Source organism: Salvelinus sp. IW2-2015, linkage group LG8 (assembly GCF_002910315.2).
Source record: "Salvelinus sp. IW2-2015 linkage group LG8, ASM291031v2, whole genome shotgun sequence".
Classification (NCBI taxonomy): Eukaryota; Metazoa; Chordata; class Actinopteri; order Salmoniformes; family Salmonidae; genus Salvelinus; species Salvelinus sp. IW2-2015.
In genome coordinates this window covers 3,373,168-3,393,235 of record NC_036848.1, presented here as the reverse complement: position 1 = coordinate 3,393,235, position 20,068 = coordinate 3,373,168, and the positions used below count along the sequence as shown (strand labels likewise).

The 20,068-nt window shown below is 45.2% G+C and overlaps 1 pseudogene; it reads left to right on the top strand.

The window, feature by feature from the left end:
• LOC111967244 (protein phosphatase 3 catalytic subunit alpha-like) overlaps window positions 1–20,068 on the top strand; it is a 47,272-nt pseudogene that overhangs the window by 7,809 nt on the left and 19,395 nt on the right.

Here is a 20,068-nt window from a genome sequence, read left to right as displayed (position 1 = left end):
TAAGGCGCACTGTTAGACCTGGTGCGTGGTGCCGGAACTGGAGGCACCGGGCTAAGGACACGCACCTTCATACTAGTGCGGGAGCAGGGACAGGGCACACTGAACTCTCAAAGCGTACTCTATACCTGGTGCGTGGTACCGGCACTGGTGGCACCGGGCTGAGGGCACGCACCCAGGACTAGTACGGGAGAAGTGACAGTGTGTACAGGACTTAGGAGACGCACAGGTGGCTTAGTGCGTGGGGCCGGAACTGGAGGCACCGAACTGGATACACGCACTATAGGGAGAGTGCGTGGAGAGAAACAGGGCTCTGGAAATGCACTGGTAGCCTAGTGCGTAGTGTAGGCACTGAGGTACTAGGCGTGGGGGAGGTGGCCCGGAAATACCGGACCGTGCAGGCGTACTGGCTCTCTTGAGCATTGAGCCTGCCCAACCTACCTGGTTGAATGCTCCCGGTCGCCCGCCCAGTGCGGGGAGGTGGAATAACCCGCACCGGCTATGTAAGCGAACCGGGGAAACCATGCGTAAGGCAGGTGCCATGTATGCCGGCCCGAGGAGACGTACTGGTGGCCAGATATAGGGCCCTTCATGACATCCGGCTCAATACTCAATCTAGCCCTGCCAGTGCGGGGAGTGGAATAACCCGCACTGGGCTATGCACACGTACAGGAGACACCGTGCGCTCTACTGCGTAACACGGTGTCTGCCCGTACTCTCGCTCTCCACGGTAAGTACAGGGAGTGGGCGCAGGTCTCCTACCTGACTTCGCCACTCTCCCTTCTAGCCCCCCCCAAGAAATTTTGGGAGTTACTCACGGGCTTTTCGGGCTTCCGTGCAAGACGCGTCCCTCATAATTCCGGTTTCGAGCTTGATTCTCCGGCTTCCATCCACGTCTCCTAGTGCCTCCTTAAACCACCGCTCCTGGGCAGTGACTGCCTCACTCTCTCACGAAAGCAGCGATACTCTCCAGTTTGCGCCAGGGTCCTTTCCGTCCATTATCTCCTCCCATGTCCAAAAATCCTGTGTAGCAGGCCACTGCTCGTTATTCCGCTGCTTGGTTCTGGATCGGTGGGTGTTCTGTAACGGTGGTCCTCCTCCTCTTCGGATTCAGATGAAGAGGAGCAGGGATTGAACCAAAATGCAGCGGATTGTGAAGACATAATGAATTTATTAAAGACAGACGGGAAAAAACACGAAAACGAACTATACTTCAAATGATACAAAATAACAAAACGAAAGTAGACAGACCTGAACGACGAACATACATAAACACGAGAACGCACGAACAGGGAAAAATAGCCTACATGAAATGAACAAACCGTAACAGTCCCGTATGGTGCGACAAACACTGACACAGGAGACAACACCCACAAACAAACACTGTGAACAGCCTACCTAAATATGACTCTTAATCAGAGGAACGCAAAACACCTGCCTCTAATTAAGAGCCATACAGGCAACCCTAAACAACATAGAAACAGATAACATAGAATGCCCACCCAAACTCACGTCCTGACAACTAACACACAAAACTAAACAGAAAACAGTCAGGGAACGTGACAAATCTGGCTATTTGAATATGTACTCCTTGATTCCTTGTGTCCTAACCTCCTGTCTTTCCCTGCCTCCTTCGAGATTGACCATTCCTAACCAACCATTGATAATTACTGTACTTCCTGGTGTCTTTCCATGGCCACACTAGCGCTCTACTCAAGGCCCACTTTCTGAGCAAAGTTGCTACTAACCCAGCAGTTATATTTCTCTAGTGACTCATGCAATCTCTTGCAAAGGGTGCTTCAAGTTGATAGGCTATTACATTAGAGCGTTTTCAGGCTAAGCGATTGAGCTTTTCATAGCTGTATACCATTCAGTGAACAGAAGCAGTCCTCAGAGATTATTATTAGGTGTTTTATTAGGATCCCATTAGCTGGTGGATTAGCAGCAACTACTCTTCCTGGGGTCCACACACAACATAAAACCGGATGTAATACAGAACATTAATAGACAAGAACAGCTTCAGGACAGAACTAAATACATTTAAAGCTAGAATCCTTAGTTGCTACATCAATTTTTGGATTTATAAATGAATGATATATACCCATTGATTCTTGAAGAATATAACTTGTAAATGCCTCATGAGCTTAGTTGAACTGTCGTACCCCATCAGAACCCAAAATATAAGCTTGTTTCACTCCAATGTTTGTAAACAATGTAAATGTTAACAAACACTAAATAGCCTCAAAACATGATTATATGATTATAGAATTTTGATACAATATCATGGTCAGTCCTTTCGTCTGTGAATTTGAGACTGGTTACATTTCTCCAGGCCCATCCCTCATCTTTTTACCAAAACAAAGGCTGGGTGTCCATTTTGTTATTGTTTCAATTAAGGATTCTAGCTTTAAAATAAGAAAATATAAATTCAAAAAAAGGTCCTGTAATGGAGAAAAAAAATTGTGCAGCCTTACTTGGGTGGCAGGTAGCCTAGCGGTTAAGAGCAGGTAGCCTAGCGGGCCGGCAGGTAGCCTAGCGGTTAAGAGCAGGTAGCCTAGCGGGCCGGCAGGTAGCCTAGCGGTTAAGCCCGTTGGGCCAATAACTGGGAGGTTGCTGTTTCCATTCCCTGAGCTGATGAGGTGAAACATCTGTCAATGTGCCCTTGCACAAGACTCTTAACCCTAATTGTTTCTGGATAAGAATGTCTGCTGTGAATGACTAAAATGATTGGATAAGACCATTATTCAGCACTGTCAGATCAGTGATCTGTAATGAGGTAGGAAGGAAGGAAATAAAGAGAGAAGGAGGAAAGGAAAAAAAGATGGATTTTTTGTTAATGAATACAAGCATGCACACACAAACACATCCACACACACAAACATTCACACCGCTTCTGGCATGGCTCGGGCACTACTTAGAATGTTTTCTTCTGGATTCCCATGCAGTCCTGTGTGGTACCCTTGCGCCCTGTGGATGTGTGGGTGTGTGGATGTGGGTGTGTGGGTGTGTGGATGTGGGTGTGTGGATGTGTGTGGATGTGAATGTGTGTGTGTGGATGTGGATGTGTGTATGGATGTGTGTGTGTGTTGATGTGGGTGTGTGTGTGGATGTGTGTGCGTGTGTGTACAGTAAGTATATTTGTGTGTGTGAGGGGGGCTTTGTGTGAGCGTACCTTGAAAGTTTTCTCTCAGTCCTGTACTATGGCAGGACAGAGTATTTATAGCCCTTTAGAGAGACAGAGGGAGAGAGAGAGAGAGAGAGAGAGAGACAAGGAGGGAGAGAGGTAGAGAGGTAGAGGTAGAGAGAGAAGCGGAGAGAGAGGGAGAGAAGGAGGGAGAGAGGTAGAGAGTGAGAGAGGGATTGTCTAATGAGGACATGTTGTTTGGGGATAGTTTCTGTTAGTGTGTGTCTGTGTATACAGATGGTCCTTCATGTGTGAAGCATACATTAATTACACAACTTCACCCCCCCATCCGCTTTCAAAGACCCATGGATCTGTGCTAGGCTGCTAACTGATCTGGGTCAGAGATGGTAGAGCGCTATTAACACACACACACCCACCAACACACACAACACACACACACCACACACACACACCACACACACACACACACACACACACACACACACCACACACACCACACACACACACACACCACACACACACCACACACACACACGCATGTGCACTGTCACAACCCTCCCCACTTCCCATATTCCCCTTCTTCTGCTCTCTTACCCTTCTCTTTCATTGCCCTATTCTTTCATCACTCCGTTCCTCACTCTTTAATTTATTATGCAGAGACGGCTGTGGAAGAGCAGATCTCCTGAGGTGTGTCATATCATTCTCTGCGAGGTCCTGCAGAGGCCAACATATTCAGACAGAAACAGGTTCTCACACTAAGACACCACGGGAAAACACAGCGATAGATTCACTAAGTGTTTGAACCAATGGCCAACGCAGAGCTGTCAGGTCTACCTACAGTACAGTAGATGTATTGATAAAAGGCACTTTTGTGTTTTCCACTGTCTGTAATGTGGGCTATTCTCCTATAAAGCTGTTTTTACTCACCTACTCTCTTTTTTCTCAAGCTGTACATTCTCTGTCAATCTGCTTTACTTTTTATCTATCTCAATCACAGCTCTTTCACACACCCTCACACACACTCTCCTTTTCTCACTTGCACACTCACACACCAACACACACCCTCACACACCCTCACACCATAGTATTTTTGGTGGTGGGACTAGGGCAGTACATGGGACTGGACCTTCCTTGCAGTGGTGATAGAACAGTGTGGGTTAGTTCCTTGTAGGGCTAACCCTACCGTAGTGGAGCTGGAGCAGTGACCAGCCTGGTGTGGGGTGGTGTGGTTTGGGGTGGGGTGGTGTGGTGTGGGGTGGGGTGATGAATTAGTCTGATTTAAGATTTAAGTGATGGGGAGGTCAGGAGGTAGTAGAGGACAGTTAGACGGTGATGGATGGAAGGCAGAAAGAAAACAGAGAAAAAAAAAGATAGCGAGAGAGAGATAGAGAAGAGAAAGATAGAGCGAAAGGCCTACTTGTGAACTAGGCCATTATCTGTGTTAGTACTGGTGGGGCTCCACGAGGCTCTGTAGATCCTGCAGAACAATACCTTTATGTGTGTGTGTGTGTGTGTGTGGTGTGTGTGTGGTGTGTGTGTGTGTGTGTGTGTGTGTGTGTGTGTGTGGTGTGTGTTGTGGTGTGTGTGTTGTTGTGTGTGTGTGTGTGCTGTGTGTGTGGTGTGTGTGTGTGTGTGTGTGTGTGTGTGTGTGCACACAAGTGTGTTTCTGTGATGCGGCAACTTTATCTGGGTGTGTGGAATTTCTGGTCTTCTGTATTTCTTTGTGCATGTGTGTGTGTGCATGCGTGTATGTGTGTTTCTACCTGTGTGTGTGTGTGTGTGTGTGTGTGTGTGTATGTGTTTTTGCCTTTGTGCCTGTGTGTGTGTGAGTCCTCACGTGCAGCTGGGCGCTCTTGCTGTATCTCTCCTGGTCAGTCATCCCCCTCTCCAGCGGTGCCCTAGGGGCCTTCATTATGTAAGGGAAACACCGCTGCAAAGCACAGGCCGATAACTCAGCCATACCCTGAAATAAAGCCTGCTAGACCGTCTATAACACAGACAGTACATTCACACACATACACAGTGTACATACATGTATGCATGCACACATGCACATTGCAAAAGAAAAGAGGAGGGGAGAGGAGGAGAGGGGATAGGAGACAAGAGGAGACGAGAGGAGTGGAAAAGAGAAGAAAAGAGACGAGGGGAGGGGAGTGGATAGGAGAAGAGAGGAGGAGAGAGGAGGGGAGAAGAAAGGAGGGGAGAGGAGGGGAGGTGAGAGGAGAGGAGAGGTGAGGTGACGAGAGGAGAGGAGAGCAGAAGAGAGAAGACGAGAGAAGTGGAGAGGAGAAGAGAGGAGGTGAGAGGAGAGGACGGCAGGGGAGAGGAGAGGAGGGGGTTGTTCCTGTAGCTGTTGTGATGTTGTTTATTACCTCAACCTGGTACTGTGTGGAGAGATGGTTGGGGGTAGACAGGTAGATAGAGAGGAGAGGAGAGGAGAGCAGAAGAGAGGAAAAGAGAGTAGTGGAGAAGAGATTAGAGGAGAGGAGGGGGGGAAGAGAGGAAAAGAGAGGAGATGAGAGAAGATAAGGGGAGACGAGGGGAGCAAAGAGGAGAGGAGAAGAAAGGAGACGAGGGGAGCAGAGAGGAGAGGAGGTGAGAGGACAGGAGAGATTGGGAGAGGAGAGTAGGAGAGGGGAGAGAAAAAGAGGAGGGGAGAAGAGGGGAGGGGAACAGAAAGGAGAGGAGACGAGAGCAGAGTGGAGAGGAGGAGTTGAGAGGAGATGAGATTTGAGGAGAGAAGGGGAGGGGAAAAGAGAGGAGAAAGCGAGAGACGAAAGCAGAAGAGAAGAGACGAGAGGAGAGGAGAAGGAGACGAGGGGAGCGGATATGAGAAGAGAGGAGAAAGCAGAAGAGAGGAGACGAGACAAGAGGAGAAGGAGACGAGGGGAGCGGATAGGAGAAGAAAGGAGACAAGGGGAGACAAGGGGAGACGAGGGGAGCGGAGAAGCGAAGAAAGGAGATGAGGGGAGCGGATAGGAAACTAGAGGAGGGGAGAGGAGAGGAGGTCAGAGGATAGGAGAGAAGAGAAGAGAAGAGAAGAGAAGAGAAGAGAAGAGAAGAGAAGAGAAGAGAAGAGAAGAGAAGAGAAGGGAGGAAAAGAGACGAGAGGAGAGGAGAAGAGAGGAGACGAGATTAGAGGAGAGGAGAGGAGAGGAGGGTGTTGTTCCTGGGGCTGCTGTGATGTTGTTTATTACCTCATCCTGGTACTGGTACTGGAGAGATGGTTGGAGGTAGACAGGTAGATAGAGAGGAGAGGAGAGCAGAAGAGAGGAGACGAGAGGAAAAGAGAGATGAGATTAGAGGAGAGGAGGGGCGGTGAGGTGAGAGGAGAGGAGATGAGAGCAGAAGCGAGGAGACGAGATTAGAGGAGACACGAGGAGACTAGAGCAGAAGAGAGGAGAAGAGAGGAGACGAGGGGAGCGGATAGGAGAAGAGAGGAGGGGAGAGGAGAGGATAGGAGAGATGAAGATTGGAGCGGAGAAGAGGGGAGGTGAGAAGAGGGGATGAGAGAGGAGGGGATAGGAAAAGAGTGAGGAGAAAAGTGAGGAGAGAAGACGAGAGGAGTGGCGATTGGAGGAGAGGAGGGGAGAGGAGAAGAGAGGAGGGTAGAGCAGAAGAGAGGAGACGAGGGGAGCGGAGAGGAGAAGAAAGGAGACGAGAGGAGCGTTGTAGTTCCTGTAGATGCTGTGATGTTGTTTATTATACTGTATTATACTATTACCTCAGCCTGGTACTGTGTGGAGAGATGGTTGGAGGTAGACAGGTAGATAGAGAGGAGACTAGAGCAGAAGAGAGGAGTGGAGAGGAGAAGAGGAGATGAGATTAGAGAAGAGGAGGGGAGAGTAGAGGAGGGGAGAGGAGAGCACGAAAGAAAGGAGATTACGAGGTGGAGAAGAGGAAATGAATTAGGAGAGGGAAGTGGAGAGGAAGAGGAGGGGAGAGGAGAGCAGAAGAGAAGGAGTGGAGAGGAGAAGAGGAGATAGATTAGAGAAGAGGAGGGGAAGAGGAGGAGAGCAGAAGAGAGGAGTGGAGAGGAGAAGAGGAGATGAGATTAGAGAAGAGGAGGGGAGAGAGGGAGAGGAGAAGAGTGAGGAGAGTGTGAGAGAGAAGAGGGAATGAGATTAGAGAGGAGGAAAGTGGAGAGGAGGGGAGAGGAGAGGAGAGCAGAAGAGAGGAGTGGAGAGGAGAAGAGGAGAGGGGAGGAGAGAGGAGGGGAGAGGAGAGGAGAAGAGAGGAGATGAGAGGAGGGGAGGGTGTTCCTGAATGTGCTGTGATGTTGTTTATTACCTCAACCTGGTACTGTGTGGATGAGATGGGTGGAGGTAGACAGGTTGATTTATTCTCGGGAAAACACCATTCTTAACAGTGCACCTGATAGCGGTTCCATATGTTAAACATTAAGAAAGAGAGGATGCAACAAATAGTATGGGTTGCTAATATGACTAGGATTTTGCCTTTGGCTTCTCGACAACAAAAAAAAGTTGATRTTTGTATTTATTATGGATCCCCAATACTCTGGGGTCCAGCAAAATTAAGGCAGTTATACAATTTTTTTGAATTTACAATACATTCACAACAGATTTCACAACACACTAAGTGTCTGCCCTCAGGCCCCTACTCTACTACCACATACTGTATCTACAACACAAAATCCATGTGTACGTGTGTATAGTGCAGATGTTATCGTGTGTGTATGCATGTGTCTCTGCCTATGTTTGTGTTGCTTTACAGTCCCTGCTGTTCCATAAGGTGTGTTTTTATCTGTTTTTTTAAATCAAATTTGACTGTTTGCATGAGTTACTTGATGTAGAATAGAGTTCCATGTAGTCATAGCTCTATGTAGTACTGTTCGCCTCCCATTGTCTGGTCTGGACTTGGGGGGGCAGTGAAGAGACCTCTAGTGGCATGTGTTGTGGGGTATGCATGGGTTTCAGGGCTGTGTGCCAGTACGTCAAACAGAAAGCTCGGTGCATTCAACAACGAGACATATATTTCCCTCACTAACTTTAAACATCAGCTATCGGAGCAGCTAACCAATCGCTGCAGCTGTACACAGCCCATCTGTAAATAGCCCACCCAATCTACCTACCTCATCCCCATATTGTTTTTATTTACTTTCTGCTGTTTTGCACACCAGTATCTCTACCTGCACATCACCATCTGCTCATTTATCACTCCAGTGTTAATCTGCTAAATTGTAATTACTTCGCTACTATGGCCTATTTATTGCCTTACCTCCTCACGCTATTTTCACACACTGTATATAGACTTTCTTTTTTTCTATTGTATTAATGACTGTACACTTGTTTATTCCATGTGTAACTCTGTGTTGTTGTTTGTGTCGCACTGCTTTGCTTTATCTTGGCCAGGTCGCAGTTGTAGATGAGAACTTGTTCTCAACTAGCTTACCTGGTAAAATAAATAAATAAATAAATGTCACAAATACAAGTAGCGATGAAGTCAATCTCTCCTCCACTTTGAGCCAGGAGAGACTGACATCCATATTATTAATGTTTGCTCTCTGTGTACATCCAAGGGCCAGCCGTGCTGCCCTGTTCTGAGCCAACTGTAGTTTTCCTAAGTCCCTCTTTGTGGCACCTGACCACACGACTGAACTGTAGTCAAGGTGCGACAAAACGAGGGCCTGGAGGAGGAGTCAGCGCTGTTAAGAAGGCAGAGCAGCTCATTATTATGGACAGACTTCTCCCCATTTTAGATACTGTTGTATCAATATGTTTTAACCATGACAGTTTACAATCCAGGGTTACTCCAAGCAGTTTAGTCACCTCAACTTGCTCAATATCCACATTATTCATTACAAGATTTATTTGAGGTTTTAGTGAATGATTTGTCCCAAATACAATGCTTTTAGTTTTGGAATTATTTAGGACTAACTGATTCCTTGCCACCCATTCTGAAACTAACTGCAGCACTTTGTTAAGTGTTGCAGTCATTTCAGTCTCTGTAGTAGCTGATGTGAATAGTGTTGAGTCATCCGCATACAAAGCCAGTGGCATGTCGTTAGTAAAGATTGAAAAAAGTATGTTTTAACAGTCATTTTCTTAATGGGTGCGTGCTTATTAGTAACTGGGATAAGCAATTTCATAAATGTGTCAAGTGCAGCGTCTGGTTGCTCTTCATTACACACCACGGACCAACAAATATTATTTTCATAAACAACATAGGAATCTCTACAAAACTTGACCTCTTATACACTATATTAGGCCCAGCCTTTGGAACTTTGTTTTTCCTAGATATGGCTGGCTTTCATCTATATTGTGATCACTACATCCGATGGATTTGGATACTGCTTTAAAGCAAATATCTGCAGCATTAGTAAAGATGTGATCAATACACGTTGATGATTTATGTCCTGTGCTGTTTGTAACTACCCTGGTAGGTTGACTGATATCCTGAACCAGGTTGCAGGCACTGGTTACAGTTTGAAGCTTACTCTTAAGTGGGCAGCCTGATGAAAGCCAGTCAATATTTCAATCACCCAGAAAATATACTTATCTGTTGATATCACATACATTGTCAAGCCTTTCACACATATTATCCAGATACTGACTGTCAACACTTGGTGGTCTATAGCAGCTTCCCACAAGAATGGGCTTTATTTAGGTGAGGCAGATGAACCTGTAGCCATATTACTTCAACAGTATTTAACATGAGATCCTCTCTAATCTTTACAGGAATGTGGTTCTGAATAAAAACAGCCACACCTCCACCTTTGACATTTCTGTATTTTCGGTAGATGTTATAACCATGTATTGCTGCCACTGTATCAGAGGTATTATCTAAGTGAGTTTCAGAGATTGTCAGAATATGAATGTCATCTGTTACTAGCAAATTATTGTTTTCATGAACCTTGTTTCTTAAGCTACATATGTTAACGTGGGCTATTTTGAGCACTTTTTTCTGGAATGCTTGATTGCACACAGTGGTCTTCCTACTAGGCCACATTGCCTCAGTGCTAACAGTATCACTCCGCTTCATAGGCACATGATTACTGCATACAATAGCTGTGGGATCAGCAGAGACATTCAGGGCAGTAAGAGGGACATAAATTAGGTTATTTACATTGTGTCTGCCAATGCCACTGGTTTAATGTTCATTTGCAGAAGCATTATGACAACTCAGTGACACGATGGTAGAGATTAAATGAGCTGGGCTTGGGTCATTGAAAAGTCAATGCTGTGAAAGGATCCAGGAACACAAATTATTTGGGTGGATCCCATCCTCCTTATAATACGAGCTTTGTTTCCATAAGGTATCAAAATTGTCAATAAATGTCACACCCACAGAGCTGCAATAGTCCCGTAGCCAGTTATGGATGGCTAAATGTCTGCTGTACACCAATAGAACAGGAGATAAATGGCATAGCAGGGTCCCATTGTAAATGGAAATAAATTATATAATTACTCCTATCTATACATAAATAAATAAAATAATTATAAATACTTCAACAGAAGGCATGATTTAGCCACAGAGGAATCAAGGATCATTAGCTTTTTCTTTTTTTATAGCTGTGGATTGTCACAAGCTCGTAAGCCTATATCTGTGGTTCTGCCCCTGAACAAAGCAGTTAACCCACTGTTCCTAGGCTGTCATTGAAAATAAGTATTGGTTCTTAACTGACCTGCCTAGTTAAATAAAGGTCAAATAAATAAAATGTAAAAATACATTTGGGAAACCCATAATTTGGGCAGTTGCGGCTGTCAGTGAAAAGCATCTAAAATATGTGTGAAGACAATGTCTTGAGTATAATTTAAAATGTTGAGACAAGAAGAAGGGGAGGGGTGTGTGGTGAAGATATAGGCAAGTCTGTCTCATGCCTCATACGCGGAATTGGAGGAAAATKTTGTTGTTTTTTTACATCCATTGCGAATGATATAATATATTAAAACTATAGTTCCTTACAGTAAGAAAAATCTTCCCAACAATCCCCCCCTCGATTATCACCAATCCTCATTGTGAAAGAGCAATAGTTATAGGCCTACTGCTGCATTGGCCTATAGGCTATGAGTTCCATGCACTCATTTCTTTAGCCTCCAATGGATCACGGTGTATCTATGTGTCCATAAGGCAGAGGCTGGTGATCTCACATTAGTGGACTTTTAACTTTTACATTTTTATCATGTTAAGTCAGATTTTATAATTAACCACGTTATAATGATTTTGAGAAGCAAGAATGTTGTTATTGAAATTAAACTGTTCCACAAAAATGCGCATATGAAAATCCTAACTGGCCGGTAGAAATGGTAGGGGAAATTGTAAGCTTCCCCAAACTTGAAACTCACACAAATTCTTTACAAAATAATTGCCTCGACATTACCATGATCGGATTTTGCCTGCAGGCCACTTTGAAACAAGGTAAGACATGCCTGATAATATGAAATAAATCATTCAAGTTTCAATATGCATGCTGCCTTTAGCTCACATTATGGTGGTTGATGCCTGTTAGCTGCACTTGAATGGTGAATGGGTGGCATGCTTCAATTACCAGTTGAGAAATACAAATATTTGCTATTTTTAATCGTGCATCAAAACTGTTTTTAACACGTGATTTAATTTACAATTATTGCGTAAATAATGGGTCTATTAAAGCACATGTTTACTCCAGCAGCAACCAGCTGAGGAGCTTTAGGAGAAATCCAGCTCAAAATCAAATCAAATTTGATTTGTCACATGTACATGTTTAGTAGATGTTATTGTGGGTGTAGCAAAATTCTGTGTTTCTAGCTAGTGCAGTAATGTCTAACAGTAATATCTATCAATTTCACAACAATACACACAAATCTGAAGTAAGGAATGGAATGAAGAATAAATAAATATTTGGGCGAGCAATGTTAGATACAGTAGAATAGGATAAAATACAGTATATACACTACAAATGATATTCCCACTAAGCTCAAAACAGATGGGATGGCGTATCTTTGCAGAATGCTGTGGTAGCCATGCTGGTTAAGTATGCCTTGAATTCTAAATAATTCATAGACAGTGTCACCAGCAAAGCACACCATAACACCTCCTCCTCCATGCTTCATGGTGGGAAATACACATCCGTTCACCCACACCGCGGAACCAAAAATATCCAATTTGGACTCCAGACCAAAGGACACATTTCCACCGGTCTAATGTCCATTGCTCGTGTTTCTTTGCCCAAGCAAGTCTCTTCTTCTTATTGGTGTCCTTTAGTAGTGGTTTCTTTGCAGAAATTCGACCTTGAAGGCCTGATTCACACAGTCTCCTCTGAACAGTTGATGTTGAGATGTGTCTGTTACTTGAATTCTGTGAAGCATTTATTTGAGCTGCAATTTCTGAGGCTGGTAACTCTAATGAACATATCCTCTGCAGCAGAGGTAACTCTGGGTCTTCCATTCCTGTGGCGGTCCTCATGAGAGACAGTTTCATCATAGCACTTGATGGTTTTTGCGATTGCACTTGAAGAAACTTTCAAAGTTCTTAAAATGTTCCGTATTGACTGACCTTCATGTCTTAAAGTAATGATGGACTGTCGTTTCTCTTTGCTTATTTGAGCTGTTCTTACCATAATATGGACTTGGTATTTTACCAAATAGGGCTATCTTCTGTATACCCTACATACCTTGTCACAACACAAATGATTGCCTCAAACACATTAAGAAGGAAAGAAATTCCACAAATGAACTTTTAAGAAGGCAAACCTTTTAATTGAAATGCATTCCAAGTGACTACCTCATGAAGCTGGTTGAGAGAATGCCAAGAGTTTGCAAAGCTGTCATCAAGGAAAAGGGTGGCTATTTGAAGAATCTCAAATATAAAATATATTTTGATTTGTTTAACACTTTTTTGGTTACTGCATGATTCCATATGTGTTATTTCATACTATTGATGTCTTCACTATTGTTCTACAACATAGTAAATAGTAAAAATAAAGATAAACCTTGAATGAGGAGGTGTTCTAAAAATTTTGACCAGTAGTTTACATATGAGATGAGTAATGCAAAATATGTAAACATTATTAAAGTGGTCAGTTATTTCAGGTCTATGTTTATAATGTGATAGTGATGATTATTTAACAATATTTAACAATCTGATGGCCTTGAGATAGAAGCTGTTTTTCAGTCTCAGTCCCAGCTTTGATGCACCTGTACTGRCCTCGCCTTCTGGATGATAGCTGGGTGAACAGGCAGTGGCTCGGGTGGTTGTTGTCCATGATGATTTKTTTGGCCTTCCTGTGACATTGGGTGCTGTAGGTGTCCTGAAGGGCAGGTAGTTTGCCCCCGGTGATGCGTTGGGAAGACCGCACCCCCCTCTGGAGAGCCTTGCAGTTGCGGGCAATGCAGTTGCTGTACCAGGCGGTGATACAGTCCAACAGGATGCTCTCAATTGTGCATCTGTAAAGGTTTGTGAGGGTTTTAGGTGCCAAGCCAAATTTCTTCAGCCTCCTGAGGTTGATTCAGCTGCGGGATCGGGGCACCACCAGTACAGAGCTTGCTCAGGAATGGCAGCAGGCAGGTGTGAGTGCATCTGCACACACAGTGAGGCGAGGACTTTTGGAGGATGGCCTGGTGTCAAGAGGGCAGCAAAGAAGCCACTTCTCTTCAGGAAAAACATCAGGGATAGACTGATTTTCTGCAAAAGGTACAGGGATTGGACTGCTGAGGATTGGCGTAAAGTCATTTTCTCTGATGAATCCCCTTTCCGGTTGTTTGGGGCATCCGGAAAAAAAGCTTGTCCAGAGAAGACAAGGTGAGCGCTACCATCAGTCCTGTGTCATGCCAACAGTAAAGCATTCTCAGCCAAGGGAGTGGGCTCACTCACAATTTTACCTAAGAACACAGCCATGAATAAAGAATGGTACCAACACATCCTCRGAGAGCAACTTCTCCCAACCATCCAGGAACAGTTTGGTGACGAACAATGCCTTTTCCAGCATGATGGAGCACCTTGCCATAAGGCAAAAGTGATAACTAAGTGGCTCGGGGAACAAAACATTGATATTTTGGGTCCATGGCCAGGAAACTCCCCAGACCTTAATCCCATTGAGAACTTGTGGTCAATCCTCAAGAGGCGGGTGGACGAACAAAAACCCACAAATTCTGACAAACTCCAAGCATTGATTATGCAACAATGGGCTGCAATCAGTCAGGATGTGGCCCAGAAGTTAATTGACAGCATGCCAGGGCGGATTGCAGAGGTCTTGAAAAAGAAGGGTCAACACTGTAAATACTTACTCTTTGCATCAACTTCATGTAATTGTCAATAAAAGTCTTTGACACTTATGAAATTGTCACGACTTCCGCCGAGGTCGGTCCCTCTCCTTGTTCGGGCGGCGTTCGGCGGTCGACGTCACCGGTCTTCTAGCCTTCGCCGATCCACMTTTAATTTTCCATTTGTTTTGTCTTGTTTTCCCGCACACCTGGTTTGCATTCCCTCATTACTCGTCTTGCATATAACCCTCAGTTTCCCCCGATGTCTGTGTGTGGAATTGTTATATGTAAATGTATGTGTGCTCCAGGCTGGTTTGCKSCGGGTTATTGTAACCCGTGTGTGTTTAGTTTTCTGAGTACCGTGTTTTGTTCGCCTCAATAAAGGCGCACTCCTTTACAGAAATGCTTGTAATTATACTTCAGTATTCCATAGTAACATCTGACAAAAATATCTAAAGACACTGAAGCAGCAAACTTTGTGGAAATTAATATTTGTGTCATTCTCAAAACTTTTGGCCACGACTTTAGACTGGGATAGGGAGAGATTGAATATGTCCGTAAACACTCTAGCCAGCTGGTCTGCGCATTCACTGAAGACGCAGCTATGGATGCTGTCTGGGCTGGCATCCTTGCGAGGGTTAACATGCTTAAATGTCTTACTCACGTCGGCTACGGAAAGGAGAGCACACAGTCCTTGGTAGCGGGTCGCGTCAGTGGCGTTGTGTTATCCTCAAAGCGGGCGACTAAGGTGTTCAGCTTGTCCGGAAGCAAGACGTTGGTGTCTGCGACGTGGCTGGTTTTCCCTTTGTAGTCCGTGATTGTCTGTGGACCCTGCTCGTGTTTGAGCCGTTGAATTGCAACTCCACTTTGTCTCTATTCTGATCGTTTGCCTGTTTGATTGCCTTATGGAGGGAATGACTACACTGTTTGTATTCAACCATATTTCCAATCACCTTGCCATGGTTTAATGTGATGGTTTGCGCTTTCAGTTTTGAGCGAATGCTGCCATCTATCTACGGTTTCTGGTTAGGGTAGGGTTTAGTAGTCACAGTGGGTACAACATCTCCATCACCTGATAAACTCAGTCACCGTATCAGTGTATTCGTCTATATTATTCTCGGAGGCTACCCGTAACATATCCTAGTCCACGTGATCAAAACAATCTTGAAGCGTAGATTCCGATTCGTCAGACCAGTGTTGAATAGTCCTTAGCACGGGTACTTCCTGTTTCAGTTTCTGCCTATAGGAAGGGAGGCGCAAAATGGAGTCGTGATCAGATTTGCTGAAAGGAGGGCAGGGAAGGGCCTTGTAGGCATCCCGGAAGTTGGAGGAATAATGGTCAAGTGTTTTAGCAGTGCGAGTACATCAGTCGATATGTTGATAGAACTTCAGCAGCCTTTTTCTCAAATTTGCTTTGTTAAAATCCCCAGCTACAATAAATACKGCCTCAGGATATGTGGTTTCCAGTTTGCATAAAGTCCAGTGGAGTTCTTTGAGGGCCATCGTGGTATCAGCTTGAGGGGGGGTATACACGGCTGTGACTATAACCGAAGAGAATTCTCTTGGGAGATAATACGGTCGGCATTTGATTGTGAAGTATTCTAGGTCRGGTGAACAAAAGGACTTGAGTTCCTGTATGTTCTCACAGTCACACCATGAGTCGTTAATCATGAAACTGTCACGCCATGACCTTAGAGGTCACCTTTTTATGTCTCTATTTTGGTTTGGTCAGGGCGTGAGTTGGGGTGGGCATTCTATGTTTTGTGTTCTATGTTTTCTATTTCTGTGTGTTTGGCCGGGTGTGGTTCTCAATCAGAGGCAGCTGTCTATCGTTGTCTCTGATTGAGAACCATACTTAGGTAGCCTTTTCCCACCTGTGTTTGTGGGTAGTTGTTTTCTGTTTAGKTTGGTTACCTTACAGAACTGTTCGTTTGTCTCGTTGTTATTTTTGTTCGTAGTGTTCTGAGTTAAATAAAAATCATGAACACGTACAACGCTGCCCTTTGGTCCACTCCTCATTCTTCATCAGACGAGCGTTACAGAAACATACACCCCCGCCCTTCTTCCTCCTGGAGAGATATTTGTTACTGTTTGCGCAATGAACTGAGAACCCAACTGGCTGGACAAACTCAGACAGTATATCCTGAGAGAGCCATGTTTCCGTGAAACAGAGTATGTTACAATCCCTGATGTCTCTCTGGAAAGAAATCCTCGCCCTGAGCTTGTCAACTTTATTATCCAGAGACTGAACATAAGCGAGTAATATACGCTGAAGCGGTGGCAGGTGTGCACACCTCCTAAATCGGATTAGAAGACCACTCTGCGTACCTCTCCTCCGGGGTTTTGGATCGGCCTCTGGAATCAGTCCAATTGCCCTGGGGGGTACGAACAAAGGATTAGATTCGGGAAAGTCGTATTCCTAGTCGTAATGCTGGTAGTGCTGGTGAAAACTATCCAATAGTTCTTCCCGGCAAAAAAAATCTGGGCTAATAATGTAAGAAATAACACTTAACAAAAACAAGATACTGCAAAGTTTCCTAAGAGCTAGAGGCACAGCAACTCTCTCTGTCGGAGCAATTCTTTTCAATAATCTCCGTATGTGATATTTGTGTTGGATAAATAAGATACATGATTACTAACAAAAATACACACGCGCCAATTTAATTCCACTAAATTATGCAAATTAACCTATAGACCGTATTTCCATCAATTAATAAAAAGCATTATTTTGGAATGGCATTTTTGTTCTCCTGGTCATTTTGACCGGCAACTGTTTATTTATCGGCTTTTCATTTTTTTAGCGATCAAATTTGGCTGTTGCCGGCTAGCAGTAACCCTGGTAGGTAGATAGGTAGGTAGGTAGTGCAAAAAGTAGTGCACTGGGCCTTTACTAGTATTAGTGGACCGATATAGCCGTCTGTAGCGCCCAAAATAAATAAATCCCCGAACATCTTCCTGCGGCTATGCAAAGGAGACCTCCCTGGTCTTTGTGGTTGAATCTGTCTTTGAAATTCACTGCTTGACATAGGGATCTTGCAGATAATTGTACATGTGGGGTACAGAGAGGGTAGTAGTCATTCAAAAACCATGTTAAACACTATTATTGCACACAGCGATTTCATGCAACTTATTATGTGACTTGTTAAGCAAATGTTTACTCCTGAACTTATTTAGGCTTGCCGTAACAAAGAATTTGAATACTTATTGACTCAAGACATTTCAGRTTTTGTTTTCTAATTAACTTGTAACAATATAATTCCACTTTGACATTATGGGGTATTGTGTGTCAGTGACACAACATCTAWATGTAATCTATTTTAAATTCAGGCTGTAACWCAACAAAATGTGGAAAAAGTCAAGGGGTGTGAATACTTCCTAAARGCACTGTGGGTAGGTACAGTGCATTCAGAAACTATTCAGACCACTTTTTGTTACGTTACAGCCTTATTCTAAAATTCAGCAATCTACATAAAATACCCCATAATGACAACGCAAAAACAGGTTTTTAGACAGTTTTGCAAATGTATTCAAAATAAAAAATGGAAATATCACATTTACATAAGTATTCAGGCCCTTTACTCAGTACTTTGTTGAAGCACCTTTGGCAGTGATTACAGCTGCGAGTATTATTGGGGTATGACGGCTACAAGCTGACAACTGTATTCTCTCTGCAGATCCTCTCAAGCTTCTGTCAGTTGGATGAGGAGCGTCGGGCCTTGGCTTGGGGCCACTCAGCTCTGTCAGGTTTGGATGAGGAGCGTCGGGCTCTGGCTGGGCCACTCAAGCTCTGTCAGGTTGGAATGAGGAGCGTCGGGCTCTGGCTGGGCCACTCAAGCTCTGTCAGGTTGATGAGGAGCGTCGGGCCTGGCTGGGCCACTCAAGCTCTGTCAGGTTGGATGAGGAGCGTCGGGCTCTGGCTGGGCACTCAAGCTCTGTCAGGTTGGATGGGAGCGTCGGGCTCTGGCTGGGCCACTCAAGCTCTGTCAGGTTGGAATGAGGAGCGTCGGGCTCTGGCTGGGGCCACTCAAGCTCTGTAGGTTGGATGGGAGCGCCGGCCTCTGGCTGGGCCACTCAGGACATTTCAGAGACTTTGTCCTGAAGCCACTCCTGCATTGGTCTTGGCTGTGTCTAGGGGTCGTCGTCCTGGTTTGAAGGTGAACCTTCGCCCTAGTCTGAGGTCCTGAGTGCTCTGGAGCAGGTTTTCATCAAGGATCTCTCTGTACTTTGCTCTGTTCATCTTTCCCTCGATCCTAACTGGTCTCCCAGTCCCTGCCGCTGAAAAACTTCTCCACAGCATGATGCTGCCACCACCATGCTTCACCGGTAGGGATAGTATTGGCCAGGTGATGAGCGGTGCCTGGTTTCCTCAACACTTGACGCTTGGCATTCAGGCCAAAGAGTTCAATCTTGGTTTCATCCTGTTTCTCATGGTCTGAGAGTCTTTAGGTGCCTTTTGGCAAACTCCAAGCAGGCTGTCATGTTTCTTTTACTGAGGAGTGGCTTCCGTCTGGCCAATCTACCATAAAGGCCTGATTGGTGGAGTGCTGCAGAGATGGTTGTCCTTCTGGAAGGTTCTCCCATCTCCACAGAGGAACTCTGGAGCTTCGTTAGAGTCACCATCGGGTTCTTGGTCACCTCCCTGACCCAGGCCCTTCTTCCCTGATTGATCAGTTTGGCCGGGCGGCTAGCTCTAGGAAGAGTGCCTTTCCAAATCATGTCCAATCAAATGAATTTACCACAGGTGGACTCCAATCAAGTTGTAGAAACATCTCAAGGATGATCAATGGAAACAGGATGCACCTGAGCTCAATTTCGAGTCTCATAGCAAAGGGGCTGAATACTTCTGTATTTATTTATTTATTTATTGAAAAAAACTGTTTTCACTTTGTCATTATGGGGTATTGTGTGTAGATTGTATTAATGTAATACATTTTAGAATAAGGCTGTAACAAAATGTAACAAAATGTGTAAAAACATTTCTCTCCCTTCTCCTTTTTCTCATCCTGTCCCCCATCTTTCTCCCCTTCCCTTTTTCCTCTATCTACCCTTCCTCCTCTCTCTAGCGGTCCCCTTCCCCCTGAGCCACAGGCTCTCCATGAAGGAAGTGTTTGACTGTGAGGGGAAGCCTAGAGTAGACCTGCTAAAAGCCCACCTCACCAAGGAGGGCCGTCTGGAGGAGGTGGTTGCCCTACGCATCATCAATGAGGGAGCCGCCATCCTGTGCCAGGAGAGGACCATGCTGGATATAGAAGCCCCAGTCACAGGTGAGGAGGGAGAGGAGGAAGGAAGGAAAGGAGGAGAGCGGGGAGGAAGGAGAGGATCATGCTGGATATAGAGGCCCCAGTCACAGGTGAGGAGGGAGAGGGGGAAGGAAAGGAGGAGAGTGGGGAGGAAGGAGAAGACCATGCTGGATATAAAGGCCCCAGTCACAGGTGAGGAGGGAGAGGGGGAAGGACAGGGGGAGAGTGGGGAGGAAGGAGAGGACCATGCTGGATATAGAGGCCCCAGTCACAGGTGAGGAGAGGTGAGGTATGGGAGAAGAGGTGAAAGGAGGTGGAGAGGTGAAGGGAGGGAGAGAAAAAGGGGGAGTGATGGACAATGAGAATTGTAAGGGAGGGAGGGAGGTGGGTAAGAAGAGAAAGGAAGAGAGACAAAAGCACCATACACCAAGGAAAGAGAGAGGGAGGGAGGGTTAAAGAGAGGGAGATGTAGGGTTGAAGAGAGG